The sequence below is a fragment of the Ascaphus truei genome, chromosome 4, assembly GCF_040206685.1.
Source record: "Ascaphus truei isolate aAscTru1 chromosome 4, aAscTru1.hap1, whole genome shotgun sequence".
Taxonomy (NCBI): Eukaryota; Metazoa; Chordata; class Amphibia; order Anura; family Ascaphidae; genus Ascaphus; species Ascaphus truei.
The window spans coordinates 79,838,651-79,855,872 of record NC_134486.1 but is presented as its reverse complement, the minus strand read 5'-3'; positions in this window follow the sequence as shown (position 1 = coordinate 79,855,872).

The following is a 17,222-nucleotide window of genomic DNA, read 5'->3' as shown; positions in this document are numbered from 1 at the left end:
ACATTAAATAATGTATAAAAAATGGTGATAGATTGCCAAAGTTGAGATCAAACTAGAGAGAGAGAGAGAGAGAAACTCCTAATAAATCAATACAAAGCCCAGACATCTATGTCTTCATTGTGACAGGCTATTAATAATACACCACCAAAGATATAACTGGGTTGAACCGGATGAGGCTTAGATATGATAAAATATAATTTATTCCTTGAAAAAGGTGAACACACGAGATATACAAGTAACAGACAAAATATGGACACTTACTTAAAGGTTAGGACAAGAAAGCCATCAGGATACAGGATGGGCCATTTGTTCCATAATTCAGTTGACATCACAGCAATACATGCAGATCATGAAGACACATGAAGGACACATGAAGACATGAAGACAATTGAGTAAGGGGTGTCTCTGGCTTATATACCATTTCCACCCTTCTCTTACACTCAAGGCGCCGAGCTGTCTAGCAAAAATCTCTTTGAAGCAGATTAGCCCCCCCACGAGAAAAGAAAGACAAGGGATTGGGCCTAACTCAAAATACACCTCAGGGCTCAAAGAAAAAAAGAGCATTATCAGACGAGGGACAAGAGGGGGAACCAGAATTCAAAATAAAAGAGCTGGGGCAAGAAGGATCTCCCCAATAAAGAAAGGAATTTTTAATCTTTCATCTATTATTTTAACCAATGCAAATAAATGTCTTGGGAAGGGGTTTAACATTCGCTAGATCCTGTGGCCCCAACTCTTTTCCATTATTTAAGGACCTTCACAAATTCACAAGAAATCAGACTTTAAAAAGGCATTTTTTGAAGTGTGAAAAGGATTCTACTTCTGATGTTTCTGATGTTATTCCACTAGATGTTGTTGCAAATAATGATATATCATCTGTTTTAAGTACGAATACGGAGATTGTTCCTGTCATTAAACATACACCGTTTAAACCACAATCTAAGTTTTACCCAGCCAACTCTAAGTGCCATCACATTGACACTTTCTTCAATATGGTTTGTAATGAGTTTACAACACTGTCACGTGACTTTAAGTTTGGAAAGATTAAACAGAATCGTACTGAAAGGGAAAATTGTGCCCTGAAAATGTTAAAAGAGAATGATAACCTTATAATAAGACAAGCGGATAAGGGAGGAGGTGTCGTGCTACAGAATCGGTTAGATTATGAAAATTAGGCACATAGATTACTTCAGGACACCTCCTTCTATGTTAAATTACAAAAAGATCCGACCCAAGATTTTTTGAGACAATTAAAGGTATTACTAGATGACGCATTTTCTAAATCTGTGATTACGAGTAATGAGTTTAATTTTCTTTATTCAGACTCTCCCACCATTCCAGTTTTTTATCACTTACCAAAAATGCATAAATCTGTTGTAAATCCCCCCGGTAGACCAATTGTATCGGGAATTCAATCACTCACCGCTAATCTGTCACAACTAATTGATTACTATCTCCAACCCTATGTATTAAATATCCCTTCATACCTAAAAGATTCCACTGCGGTTCTTACTCTGTTTAGTGACTTCAAATGGAAGAGCACTTTCAGATGGATTACCTGTGACATTCAAGCATTATATACGCATATCCCTCATAGGAAAGGCATTGAAATTATTTCAAGTGTCCTTTCAAAAGATCCACATTTGCACCATCTCAATGGGTTGTTCATCACTGACTCAATTCAGTTCATACTTAAACACAACTATTTCTTGTTCCTCTCCGACTTCTACATACAGGTTTGCGGAACAGCAATGGGCACACGGTTTGCTCCTAGTTTCGCAAACTTGTATGTGGGAGATTGGGAGGACAATGTAATTTGGACTAATAATCCATTTTCAGAGAAGGTTATTATATGGCGTCGGTATATAGACGACATAATTTGTGTTTGGGACGGAGATCTTGAATCCACGGAATTATTTTTAACACACTTGAACCAAAATGAATATAACCTCAAATTTACTTGTGTTACTGATACAACAACAGTCGAATTCTTGGATCTTAAACTTACGATTTCTGACAATAACATGGTCAATACCGAAACACATTTTAAGAAAGTAGATATGAATAACCTTTTAATGGCGAATAGTAGTCACAAAGCCTCCTGGATACGTAATATACCAGGGGGACAATTCACAAGACTGAGGAGAAATTGTAATAACATTGATGTCTTTGATCAACAAGCAGGGATACTCATGAATAAGTTCATTGAGAGGGGTTACTCAACAAACATCTTAGAAAAAGAACTTCTAAGAGTTAGGAATATGAATCACGATTCCATGCTGTTACCTAAAAAGAGGAAAGAAACCAATATGAATAGTGAGATTAGTGTACCTTTTATCACAAACTATAACGTAGCTCAGAAAGATATTGAATGCATTATTGTTAAATACTGGGGTATTCTGTGCAATGATGTGGTACTGGGCCCACATCTTGTGAAATCACCCAAATTTATCAATAGAAGGGCTAGAAATTTCAAAAATATCTTGGTCCTCAGTGACATCGGCAGGAGTGTTAGTAATACAATTCCCAGTAATTGGTTAAGTGCTAAACCTAGCGGTAACCATATTTGTGGGAAGTGTTCTATTTGTAAATATATGCATCCAGATAGAAAACAAATAATTTCGAAAAGCAACAATGAAACCTTTTCAGTAGAAGATTTTATACTCTGTACGTCAATGTTTGTGGTTTAAGTAATAGAATGTGGATGCGGTCTACAATATGTAGGCAGGACTAAGCGCTGCCTAAAAATCCGCATCCGGGAACACATCAGAAACATTAGAAGTGGATATGAGAAACATAGTGTTTCTAGACACTTTTTGTTACATCGTAGGAAGGATCCTTCAGGTCTGAGATTTAGGGGTATTCAACATATATCTTGTGAAAGGAGGAAAGGTGATAGAGTTAAGAAACTCTCCACTCAAGAAACGTTTTGGATATTTAAGCTAAATACAATGTCCCCTAAGGGATTAAATGAAGACATAGATGTCTGGGCTTTGTATTGATTTATTAGGAGTTTGTCTCTCTCTCTAGTTTGATCTCAACTTTGGCAATCTATCACCATTTTTTATACATTATTTAATGTGTAAATTTGTCTGCCATTTTATCAATTAAGATTTTGTTATTAATATTTTTTTCTTTTTATTTTAGGTTCCAATTTGAATTTCCTATTTGAATTTTATATGTTAATAATAAAAAATGTGTTTTTATGTGCTTTTGCCAGTGAATTGTTGATCTGCTTGGGTTACCCCTCCTCTTTTCCACCCCCTTCCTATTATGATTCTGATTGGGAGCTATTAATTAATCACTGTCCAATACGGGCAGAGGGAGGTATACTTAATGCAGACTGAATTCAATGCCAAACTTTACCCTGATGAAGTAGCAGGAGCTACGAAACGCGTAGGATTAACTGATTTTATTGCTCTATTTTAACTTTACTATTGGTGCAATAGTGCCGTTTTTGTTATACCGCTTGGTGGTTCATTGAATTGTTGGTGCTATGACCTTGTATCCCCATTTGATCGGGTGCATTGGGACTCTAATACACACTGGACTCATCACACGTTCAACGTGTACCATGAGGGAACTTACGCATGTTGCCGTGACGTCATCTAGACGCGACCCGGAAGTGCAACGGGAACACGCTTGCCGATACCGCTGCGAGGAATGCACCTCCGTGAGAGACAGCCCCATCGGATCGAGCCGTTTCTCCCCAGGATCGCGTACCGAGGACACGTTACAGACCTCAGGAATCTCCGTTACTGTGCTATCCAGAGCCGCTTATCGCCTGTTGCTGAGTGGTAACCCATTGTGCTTTTAGCACTCAATGCGCTTGTTCTATCTACACTGGCGACACACTTTATTCGAGCTTGGCTAGTCCCACGAATTCGGGTATACCCGGGTGTATTGAGGTTTGTGACTGTTTTCTGCCCGAGTGCATTGAGTTATTTTCCAAGCAGGGATTGAAGCATTTTATTCCCGCTGGCTGCAATACTGCACAGTATATATATATATACTGCATTACAATTCATGAATTTATGCCATCTGGTAGACACGCGAAGCATTGCAGCCTATTAAATCCTAATCATTATCATTTAACAGATAAGCCGCCCATCAGCCAGACATGAACCCAGGCTGGGAAGGCAAATGCAACGGGGCTTGCCAGAGGTGAGGAGTGGCGCATTCCAGGTATCTGCCAGGTACATACCGGGTATTTGCTCGAATAAAGTGTGTCGGTGCAGTACCTAATGTACGCCTAATACTTACCCTTATTTATGGAATAATAATTTTTGATATACTTCACTATGCAGTTTGCGCTGTTTTCTTGTATATTTCCTGACTCAGATGCTCTATGCAGCCTGAACATAGCTGGTCTTGACCATCCCTGCTTATCGCCTGCCCTGAGCTGTCGGTTCATCTTGACGTTGTCCTTCCCTCAGGTTCCGGAACGGTTTGCCCACTTCCAACAATCCTGCATGTCGTCTGCCCAGATCTATGATGCACAGCTCAACTTGCTTCTTCTATGCTCCAGGTCCAGTCATCCTGTCCTGTCAGCGCCTGCCATTGGAATCCTAACTTCTACTTTGATTCAGTGCACACACTGTTCTGGTGATTAACACTCACTCAGGACCTGGCTCCTGATAGTACGAAAGGCAGGGATGCCAAGAGCAGGAGCAAGATAGGCAATGCATAACAAAGCCATAAAAAAAGGCTGGTTCACAGTACAGTAGAAGCAGACAGAAGTGTAGTCAAACATGGGTCAAGACAGGCAGCTGACGGGAACTATATTTAGGCAAGCTAGGGTCAGGGTGAGCTGCAGACAGGAACGTATTCAAGGCAAGCAGAGGTCAGGGCATGCTGCTGTTCAGAACTGCAGGCAAGACAAGATCAGGAACACCCTGACAGCAACGGTCACCTTTTAACAAAAGCTTGTGTGTGTCCAAGAGTCTAATTAGAAGCAGATGCAGCAACAGCAGTCAGTTCAGTTGATCATGGAGAGTTCAGGACACAGATGACTGCAGCCGATCTAGCCGGCAGCCAGAGCTGCTGTGTCCGATTGTTGCAGTCCAGGGTTCAGATCTTTTGGGGTTTCACATCATTAAAAGGGAGAAGGGGAGCAATGGAGACATTTCACCAGCACTATATTCTAGAACTTGTATATGTTGAATCACACCAGATCTGTGATCCTATCGAAATGCCACTCTGTCTGGACTATAGAACCTCCTCAGACATCAACCACACACACTGAAGACAATGGGGGTGATATTTACTAAGTAGTCTTCTGCCATAATACACCTTCCAGCACTGGAAGACATTCAAATCAATAAGGTGTTGTGTGGCCTAAAACTACTTTGTAAATATGGGTCCACGGCTGGGATTCACTAAGCCGCAATGCAGGGTATCACACTCCGATCCAGCATTAACTCCCATTAACTTCAATGGCAGTTAACACCGGATCAGGTTGAAATATCCCACATTGCGGCTTAGTGAACCCCGACCTAAGTCTCAAGCAGCATGGAAAAAATATCGATAGGATGTTAGAGTAAAGATCAATCGATTTACTGGAAGATGACAACCGATGTTCATTATTAGGCAATTCTAAGAAAATTAGAATGCCAGAGACAATGTGTACATACATATTTCCTCCAAACAGAAAACTATTACATTATTTCACAAAATAGTGTATAGGAAGGAAAATGCATGCAATTTGTACAGAAAGAAAATCTCTGTGTGGCTGTCATTTAAAAACCGTTCTGATATAATCCATCTGACTCATAATTTGAGATTATTTCATTATTTATAGGTAAAACAGTGAGTTAATTTGATTATAGGACATGAACTGATTGCCCTGTAATATAATATAGCCTGTACATGAAACCTCACAAATTACTCAAAACATTCCTGTTTGAAAAGATGTAGGGTGTGAGATTTAGTTTAGTCTGGAATTCATTCTAAAGTGCATCTTATCTTTTGTGTGAAAAATAAGAGAGTACAGTAAAAAAAAGAAATCTTGGATTTACCAACTCTTTTTATGCATTCCATATTCAAACTTTCTAAACACAAGATATACTAACTTTGCATATCAAACACTAGATTTCTTGGGACGCACCACAACTCATAGTTAATTAACAGCCATAAACCATGAAGCATGTCAAGTGAGAAGAAAGAAAAATGGATCACACCCAAAATAATGAAACTTAGATTGTTTGCATTTCTGCTATTACTAATGTTTAAAGATCTGTAATATTTATTATCTCCAATGTCTCCTACATAGCTAGATCAAAAGTGATGCAAAAATGTGTTTGTTTTTTTCCTTTAGTAAATCAAGTGTTAATTTGCTCATTTTAATTGAGGAATAAATAGGGCACATCCACCATGTTCTTGTGCATTTAGTGGGAGAGTGCACATCGATACGACTTGTTTTTCTATTGGGAGTACTACCAGTGTCGTCTTAACGCATGGGCACGCTGGGCAGTTGCTCGGGGGCCCCACGAGCATAAGTGCCCCTTGCAAATCTAAAACACTGATTTTGTTGGAGGTACCAATAAATATATGTTTATTTTATGGATAATTTACATTTTTAGTCCTGTGAGTGGTTGTGTAGGCAGGGCCCAGTGCACTGCTTTGCCCGGGGGCTAATAATGCTGTTAAGACGCCCTGAGTACTATATGTACATAATAGATCACTCAAATTGTCTAGTTACATTGGCAAACATGGGGGTTGTGAAGGTGGCTTGGTGGTCATTGGGTGGCAGTGGTGCCAGCAGGAAAAGGCTATTAAAGAAAAAAAGACTAGTAACTGATCATTCAAAAATGGCAGCAGTTGTACGTGACATCAGGCTGCCACTTTGTAGTATAAAAACAAATAACAGATTTTAACAAAATTGTGAAAGAAAAAAAATGATTTTCCTCCAAGTGAGGACACACAGGTCACCACAACCAGGGTACAACAGGTCGTAAGAAAAGAATTACAAGTTACTGGCACCACTCAAAGTGGCTTAGAGAGAGTATCTATCAATACCAAGCTTAGCACACGTGCTATTGCTTATTGCTAGTGTGAGTCAGAGGAAAGATGACTGCTGAGTAGAAGTATTTTTCTGAATGTTGATAGGCCTCAACTTCTGGGTGTGTAAGGGCACCAGCAGATCCTGTGGATGCATATGTTCTAGCACCAGGGTGGGCAAAATGGGGGGTGCAGATTTTTAGGGGGGGACGCTGCACAGAGGCCCCGTGCTCTTCCCCAAGGCATTCTGGGGATCGCGTGAGGCCTCTGCAAGGTTTCCTACCTCGTCTTCGGCGACGAGTCGAGATGGTCACATGACATCACGTTGCCATGGCAACATGCCGTCAACGTGACATCACAGCGTTTATTTGACGCCAAAGACAAGGAAGGAGGGGGGCACGAGCAGGTAAGAAGAGTAGGCAGGGATGTACAGGGGGAAAGGTTTGCACACCCTTGCTCTAGCTTAGCAGCATCTAGGTCTAGTCAGAACAGCTCTGACCTTGTTTCTTTAAGTATTCCAAAAGAAAAATAATTAAGTCAGAGGGTGAGGATTAAGGTGTAGTTATCGGTTTGTGCCGTGCCATTGTGAGGTGGGAAAAAGTGAGGCCTCATCTGGGTACCTCAGTATCTATAAGACACAAATGGTAAAGCTGGGCATAAGCAATAGTACAGTTGGAAAGGCTTAATTGATGGCACTAGTCCATCAGGTGACTGGGAGGGTTTTGGTGGTCATAATCATAATGTACGTGGTAATTATAGTGATGAGGAAAAGGTTGTACAGTCCTCTCCACCATGATGAGCTACTACTAGCAGTGGGCAGAATAGGCATGGGGGAAGGGGCCTCCTGTTCTAAGTATAGAATAGTCAAGTGGCCAAAATGTTTGCAGTTGATATGCAGCCCTTTAGTTTTGTAGAGGGTAGGGACTTTAGGGAGCTACTTAAATCTGCTGGAAAATACCCAGTAGGACCTATTTTTACAATAAGGCTGTGCCATACCTGCAGCAGCAAAAATGTTCACAATGTTCAGCGCTCCTCGTGATAAGGAAAGATGTGAGAAAAAGAAAAAAAAAATATAGCGAAGTACGTTCACAGTATATCATTAGCACATAATGATGGTAAGATATGCACTTACATTCAAGTGCCTATACCAGGCATGTAAAGGTATCTTTTGATGTAATTTCACCTCCATGTGGTAATAAAGGGTTTCAAGAGGGACTTCTTTTAAAAGCTCCAGCTTTATACAAATTCAGGTGTAAGTTGACACATAACAGTGTAAAATAGAAAAGGGACAGACCAGTTAATGTGCGTTACTCCGGTTTTCGCGACATCCACCACGATCCTTCCGGCGTTCTACGTCACTTCCGATTTTTGGTGTTGCCCTGTAACTGGTCCTCTCGGCAACCCTACGCGTTTCAAAGGCGGTCCTTCTTCGTCAGGGGTAAGTATGGTACATCCTGGTGTTCCTTTCTTTTATACTCCTCTCCCGCAATGTTATATGAAATACTTTAATTATAACTGATTCTCAGTGAGGGGAGATAGGAGAGGCATCCTGGTCTCCTACCTCCCCTCACTGAGAATCAGTTATAACTGAACTGGTCTGTCCCTTTTCTATTTTACACTGTTATGTGTCAACTTACACCTGAATTTGTATAAAGCTGGAGCTTTTAAAAGAAGTCCCTCTTGAAATCCTTTATTACCACACGTAGGTGAAATTACATCAAAAGATACATTCAAGTGCCTATACCAGGCATGTAAAGGTAAGTGCATATCTTACCATCATTATGTGCTTATGATATTCTGTGAACGTACTTCACTATATTGTTTTTTTCTTTTTCTCACATCTTTCCTTATCACGAGGAGCGCTGAACATTGTGAACATTTTTGCTGCTGCTGGGAATTGGGAACAATTCAACTGTTCAAGCTGCACCACATCAAATCATCTCTAAAAGTTTGGACTTTCTATTTGTGTTAAAGCGCTTCCTATCTTTGCTATATGTTCCATACATGCACCAAGAGTTTGTTGAAGTAGTTGACCGGGCTCTTAATAGTTTACACAGTAAAACGGTGCACCTCACACCAGACATGTGAGCATGGTGAAGTGGACTACGTGACTGTTACTACCTATTGGGTGTGCTTTCATACCTCTTGGCAAAGAGCACATTGTGTTGGAGGTGGCAGTACTGATGCTAAGAGTAAGGGCGTTAGCAGCACATATTATAGGAGGCATGCTGCCCTACATATGCAGGGTTTTGATCAGAAGACTCACAAAGCACTTAATATTCTTTTGAAATTACAGGGAGTTATTGCACATTGGCTTTCTCCAAGGAGCCTGGAGCTTGGGATACTGGCAAGAGATAATGGAACCAAACTGGTGGCAGAAATAAATCAGGGGAGTCTGATTCACATTCCCCACTTTGCATGTGTATTTAACATAGCTAACTGTTTATTAGAGCAGTGTGAGGATGCGCAGAAAATAATATCAGCGTGTACAAAAATCTGTGACCCCTTTAGCCACTACTACACAACTCATAAGGCCGTCTGTAACCCACAGCACTGTACCATGTCACCCCACAAGCTCTAAAAAGAGGTATACACTCGGTGGAACTCAATCCTGTACATGCTAGAGCAACTCCATAAGCAGCTGAAAGCAGTGAATGATTACATCAAGGGAAAACTCAAGGCTTATAAAGGAGGCGCTCTTGTTGCCCAACCAGCATTCGCCTGCAACTCTACATAGTCTAGCTGCATTTGACCAACTGTCTTTTTGTAAGTGCATTACTTCTATTTCTATTTTGCATAAAATTGTATTCCACTATTTTTGCTTCCTTTCCTCCCCTCCCCCCCCCCCCCCCATACATTTGGATTCACTTGCACCCAACCTTCTTGGATCAAGGACCATCTTACCTGGAATTCTACTCATCATTTGACTGGAGATCTTATTTTTTCACATTGCTATAATCACTTTTGTCAGTTTGTGATTGTTTACACTACATTTTTGTGTTTTTCATTAGACACCCTCAGGTGGTCTTGCGCTATGTTATCTTTACTGCATAGCGGCAGGAAATAACAGAACCAAGAAGGTGGAAACGTTACATGAGGGCAACCTGATTTGTTCCGTGCTTTGCCTATGTACATTATTGTTAACGTTTTTTTTAACAGCAGTGTGAAGAACTGCAGGAAATATCTAGAAAATTCTGTTCCCACTTTAGCTGGTCCTATACAGCTTGTAATGCCCACTATCGCCTCTAGCAGTGTTACATGCCACATCACAAGCAGAACTACCCATTCAACATTCTACATGCTAGTGCAGTGAATGACTACATAATAACATGATGGCAGGGAGAACCCCAAGCTTATACATGTACAGAACAGTGCTTTGTGTGACTGCTGCCATTGGAGCACAGTCTAGAAATAGTGTCTGCATTCACCACTGCCAGTTGCCAACTTGCTTCATTTAGATTATATTTTGTTTGTACTATTTTGTGGGTGCTCAAAACAAGCTATCACAAATACAGAATTGCCAGCCTCATAACATTCAAGTTGGTAGTGTGCTCAACTTCTTGTCTGATAAAAGGGTAGGAGAGAGGGCCAAAGGAAATACAGTACTCCTCTGGTTTTATTTTTTTCCTTGTGAAAAACAGTGTGTGTGTGCCAACAGCAGGTGAGTAAGAAGTGAATGCCAAAGACATTACAATGTAAGCAGCGGCTGCTGAGAGGACTCTTCCCGGGAAGAGTATTTTTCTGAATATAGCAAGGCCTCAACCTCTTGGTATACAAGGGTACCAGCAGAATGTTTTGTGAAGAGAGAAAAGTGTCAGGTTCAAAATCAGACATTAAATCAGCAAAACATGCAAAGATGAAAGCTGAACTGCCTCTAGCTCTTATACTACTACAGGACTCTCATCAGAGGAGTCCTAGGTAGGGCTTGTAGGAGTAGATAGGAAAGGGATTGTTTGGGAACAGGGGAAAGATGTAGCCATGGCTGGCTGCTAGATGAGTTCTACATCAAGTTCCAGTTGCTTTCCTTTGCCTCCCCCATGAGACAGAGCTTTCGGATTTCTTGTCCACACCTTATGGACAGGGCACTTGAGGGAGGATTACATAAATCATTGCACACAAATGCCTGGCAAGTTATGGAGTAGATGAAGGGCAGCAGGTACCAGGCCTCAGCCATGGCCTAGCTCAGCATGGCTTTGCTCTACATCAGGGACCTCAGTATAGTATGATGCTAGTTTTTTCAATTTGCCTACCAAGAGGACAGAATCTTAAAAAATAATTTGAACACACTTTGTGGACCATATTCTGAGGCCGCTTGAAAGCGGAATGAATGAATAATTGCACACTATGTGTGAGCCCTGGCAAATTGGAGTAAACGGATAGAAAGCATATTTAGTGGCACAGGACACCCACCCACTCAGCCACCTACTCAATCTTGATCTGACGCCACTGTCTTTGGAGTGGTGGTAAGTGTGGGGGTAAGAGAAAGAGGTTCTATGGGTGTGTAAATCGGTCCAAGGGAAGCACCAAATACTTCCCACAGGACGACTCCTAGGAGCAGAACTCCTAGAATGTAGTGCATCTGGGGGAAGTTGTAAGTGACCACCTCCGGTGGGAGGGTGGTTGCTCTCCTACGATGACACAGAACTTCTGGAGGAAGATGCGGACAATGAATTGCTGATGACGCCTCTTCCAGACATGACGTTGATTGCACTGCAGATTGTGTTGCAGTGCACTCATCATCAGGCAGCACCTGCCCCTGCCCCTTTGCACTGTTGTATCCCATAAAACACAGTAGACCACCGGAGTCACTCACTGTGCCATGGTGGCAAGTCAAATAATTCCCACACTAAGGTGGAGATTGCTGTGGGTACACGGCCTTGCCTCTATGATTTCTGTTGGGTTAAGTAGGATGGAATTTAATGACGTAGAAAGGAAGTCAAGGGCAGGCAATGAATGTTGCAATGAGAGCAATAACAAACTTATCAGTGAGAGTTAAAGTTGGGTATCAACTTACAGGGTGAAATCACTATAGATTCGTTGTAGCAAAAGCATATGCCATATATGTTGGGTAGCAGAGGAGCAAGATGGGCACATGTGGGAGACAAATAACAGTTGCAGATAATCCGTAGAGTATATATAATACCTCTATGTCAGGCATCAACCTCGGACTGTCTTCCCCGTGTCTCTTATCTTTGCGGTGAGGGGTTTCTCTTACCCCATATACGACACAGTCTCCGGTTCAACTAGCCAGCCTGCAGCGTTCAGTCATGCAGCAGAAATGAGATGCAGCGAATCAGTGAAGCCTCTGCACGTCGCTCCAATCCAGAGTAATGAAACAAGAGCACAGAAGATTGGTAGGACAGCGGGCACGCAAAAAACCTTTGAAAACTCACTGGGGTAATAAAAAAAAGAAAAGAAAAAAGTTTATCAATTACATTCTAAAAAACACAAAAACAGACTAGGACAGAGCAAAAAAACAAACAGAAAAAATGTGTTCTGTCCTAGTCCGTTGTGTTTTTTAGAATGTAATTAAGAAACTTTTTTTTATTTTTCATTACCCCGGTGAGATTTCAAAGTTTTTTGCGGGTCCGCTGCCCTACCAATCTTCTGTGCTCTTGTTGGAATACAATGATGTCTCCGAGAGGAACCACTGCCCTCCTCAACCTCACCCTCCGCTGAAAAGCTCCTAACTCGGCTCACTAGAAGAGCCGCAATCACTACCAATGTCACCCTTACCTGCTGTAGCAACAATTGTTGCACACGACCCAGTCAGACTTCCTGCACTCACGTCGTTAGAAGAACTCGGAATTGCTGCCCTACCAATTTCTTCCTCCTAAGCCCCCAGCACATCACCACCACCTGCTGATGGTTCCTCAGCCAAAGCTATATCAGAAAGAAGAACAGAAGCACGGGTGCTGCTAGGTGTAGCAGGCAGGTGGTTCAGCTGGTACTAGAGACAGTGACAATGATTGCAAATCGGTTATGGGGTTCCACAACAGGCTAGAACTGGGCCCTGTTCTACGATCCATCTTGACCATAATACATGCTGCTATGTTTCCTACTCTCACCTGTCTAAACACGTGCTTGAGTAGTGGAAGCATCACTCACCGACACTACGAGACAGAATTCTCGCTGTAGAGGAGACTGATTCTGCCTAAAGTGGCCCTAGTAAAATCTTTCTCCAATGTAATAACAACAAGCTGCTGGGGCAAGCAACGGGGTGCAATCGCATTACTACTGCTACATCTACTGTAGCCTACGCTGTTGTCCCCACCAACGGCGCCTCTGCAGCTGGAAAATCCCATTTTACAGGAGGGTCAGAACACCCTGTCTCTTCCCCTTCCCCCCCTCCCCCCAAATGGAATCAAATAAAAAAAATACTCAGTTCATTCCTGCTTCTACACCCAAACACAATAAAAAATGTAATTAAGTAATAGGGCTAATAAAAGCAAAGTAGCAAATTTGAGATTTCACTAGTACTTAGCATTAAAAGGTTCAATCAAGGTTTGCTGTTTTTTTCCGTACTGTTTGGAAAGTTAAAGTGAAACAGCGGTAAAGCGAATCTTGGATAGTTCACACATCACTTAAGTAATGTGACAGTACACAGGACCGCCAACAAGTGTCCCAGGCCTAGTGGCTGTGTCGGCGCTGGAAGTTGGGCCCGGCGACTCATGCGTCCAGCTGTCAGGCCTCTGGTTGCCGGCTCTCCCCAGCTGCTGCCTGCCTCTACCCATGCCAGGCCTCTCTCCTGCCGGTGTGCACCCAGAAGTCAGGCCCAGCTTCTGGCGTGCACCGGCGGTAGAGAGGCAGCAGGAGCAGAAGGTGGTGGTTAGAGCCGGAGCCCTGCGACGGCGGCAACCAGAAGCAAGGGGTAATTGTATTTGGGGGTGGTGATAATTGTAAGTTGGGGAGGTAGTATTGGTAATTGTATCTGGGAGGGTGTAGTGGTGTCAATCTGGGGGGGGGGAGTTTTGTATTGGGATGGGGTATTGTGAATTTAGGGGGGGGTTGCGGGCAGTGTGGGAGGGGGGAAGAAGGATTGTGTGGCCAGGAGAGGAAATGAGTGTGAGGAGAGGGGAATAGAGGGGGTGGGATTGAGAGAGAAGGGGTAATTGAGTGAGTGGATGGGGGGGGAGATATAAGGAGTGGAAGAGGGGGGAGAGTAAGAGACAGAGGGGGGAGAGAAATACAAGTGTGAAAGGGGAGGACTTGCAAGGCCACTAACACGAGTAGGGAGCATGGCACCAACACGGGGGGAGAAGCTGTAGGCCTGGGCCCTAAAAAATCTGTCGGCGGTCTTGCACGTACATAGCCGATTTGAGCTTATTTGGGCAATAAGGAACAATGTACCCAACTTTCACTGTAGGTCAATTTTCCCCCAATATCCAGACGTAAAATAAAAGCTGCAATATATGCATAATTATTTATTACTAAACCTGTACAGCAGCAACCAACATATTTAGTAAGAAATAATTACCCTGTAAATGTTTTTTTTTTTTTTCCACTAGAACTTAGCATTAAAAGGTTCAATCAAGTTTTGCTGTTTTTTTCAATACTGTTTGGAAAGTTAAAGTGAAACAGCGGTGAAGCTAATCTTGGCTAGTTCACACATCACTAATGTAATGTGACAGTACACGTACACAGGTCCGCCAACATGGGGGGGGGGGGGGGGGCAATGGCAATATATAGTTAAAATCAAGGACAGAACATAGAACACAGACAGAGCCCAATGCTACTTCCAATCACACAGATACACAGTAAAGTGTGTATATATATATATATATATATATATATATATATATATATATATATATATATATATATATATATATATATATATATTGTATATATAAATTAAAAACATATGGAATATTCTTGGAAACTTGTTTTAAAAAGGAGTTTTGAATGTGTTTGAATATACATGAAGATTACAGGCAACTAAAAAAAAAAGGAATGATGTCAGGGACGGGAGGATTCTCTGGTTCCGATTCTGTATTAAAAGGAGCATCCATAAAATATTCTACAATGTGTTTTTTTTAATGAATCAGATACAGACACACACACACACACACACACACACACACAGACAGACACACACACACACAACGAGCATCCTTTGATTTCTATAGCAGGCTTTAGCTCACCTCCCCACCAAATCTCTGCAACACTGATCATTTGTTGCTAATATTCCCCGCAGTTTGACCTTCAACACATACTTCAGTCTGACTTTTTCAGACTCGAAAACTGGATTTCCCAAAACAAACTGTTTTTAAACACTGACAAGACTGTAACAATGGTGTTTGGGACCAAGCCTAAATTTTTAAAGCTTCCAGCGACTGAGCTCCAGATTAGAACTAACACTAACACCACCCTAACTCCTGTTACTAGTTTTAATTACCTGGGCATATGGTTTGACTCCCACTTAGCATTCGGGATGCACATTGATACCCTGACAACCAAGACCTATGCCAAACTAGGGGTACTTTACAGGAACAAATCCTCCCTAAGTCTCCTGGTCAGAAAACGTATCGCACAGCAGATGCTAATGCCAATTATTGACTATGGAGACATAGTATATGGCTCAGAACCTCAAACCCACCTTAGCAAACTTGACACCCTCTACAATTCAATTTGTCGTTTTGTTCTCCAATGCAACTATAAACACACATCACTGCGAAATGCTCAAAGAACTAGATTGGTCATCACTCGAGTCTAGGCGCAAAGTTCACCTTTCCTGTCTTGCCTTCAAATTCTTTATGGGCAAGCTACCCAGCTACCTGAACAAGCTCCTCACCCCTACCACATGCAGCACCTATCACCTGAGATCAGACTCCATAAGACTGTTCATGGTCCCAAGGCTCAACAAAGTATCCGGCCGCTCCTCCTCTTACCGTGCACCCCATAACTTGAACAACCTACCAGAGACTCTTACATCCACCACCAGTCTAAGTTCTTTCAAATCTAAGGCTGCGGTCCCAGTAACAGCCTGTGCGCACGGCGCGGCGTGCACTGTGCGTGTAAGCACCGCCTCTCAATGGGGCTGGGCCCAGTACGCACCGTCATGCAGAAGGTGCAGCCGCGCCGTGCTGCAGGGTTTTTCCCAACTCAATCAAATTGAGTTTACTCCTAGCGACGGAGGCGTGGCCACGCCCCCACCGGCGGTTCACCCAATGAGGGCGAACCAGCCGCGTGACGTAATGGCCACACCCCCGCAAATCCCCGACCACGCCCCCTCCCGTCGCAAGATTCTCCTCTTCCTCACAGACCGCAGATCGCGGTTAGCGCTGTGCACGCGCCCCCCCCCCCCCGCCGGGCGCGCGTGTCACAGACATTACTGGGACCGCAGCCTAAGGCTGTCACACATTTTAATCTGGTCTGTAACTGTTTATTACGCCCATAATATAAATGATCTTTAACTGTGCATGCAATGTCTTGTATATAATGTATACCATGCTCATTATGTAACTGTATTTGTAAACATGTATTATTTGTCTTAACTCTGTGCCCAGGACATACTTGAAAACAAGAGGTAACTCTCAATGTATTACTGCCTGGTAAAATATTTTATAAATAAATAAATACAAACTGTAATAGATAATGCTCCCTTTGTAATAAGGATACATTATAGCTGCCGAGTTACTGACTGAAGAGTTGATTGCAACTGAAATGCAGCCATTTAGTGAACCCTGGGAAGCAAGATCTTTGCTGATAGATCACAGGAGAATTAATAATTCGGCAGCATAGGTAATACGTTTTCAATAAAAGGTTATCAAAGGCTGCATATATATATAAAAAAAAAAAACTACCGTACCATAACAGTGAAAATAGGGAAAACTCATATCGGTGCTAGGGACATCAACAAACTGCATCAATAGAACATACCGAAGTGGAAGTGTGTCCTATACTGCTGCGTATGTGACCATTTTGTGGGTGAATGTTACCTGTTAACCACTGTATTTTAACTTTAACACCTTAAAGCGGCAATCCATGCCTTTTTTTTACTCATTGGTTTGAAGCAGGTCTCCAGAGTTGAACACTCTTAATTTCAGCTCCAGGGATCCCCCGATTCCGGAAATACTTCCCCCTACTCTGCTCGCAGGGTTCACATTATGGCGGTGGCCGAGGGCCAATAGGAAGCTGTGATGTCATCTGGTTCGGCTTCCTATTGGCCCATATGACACAGGAGCTATCAACTTTAAACCCCAGCTGCAGCGGCTACTGGC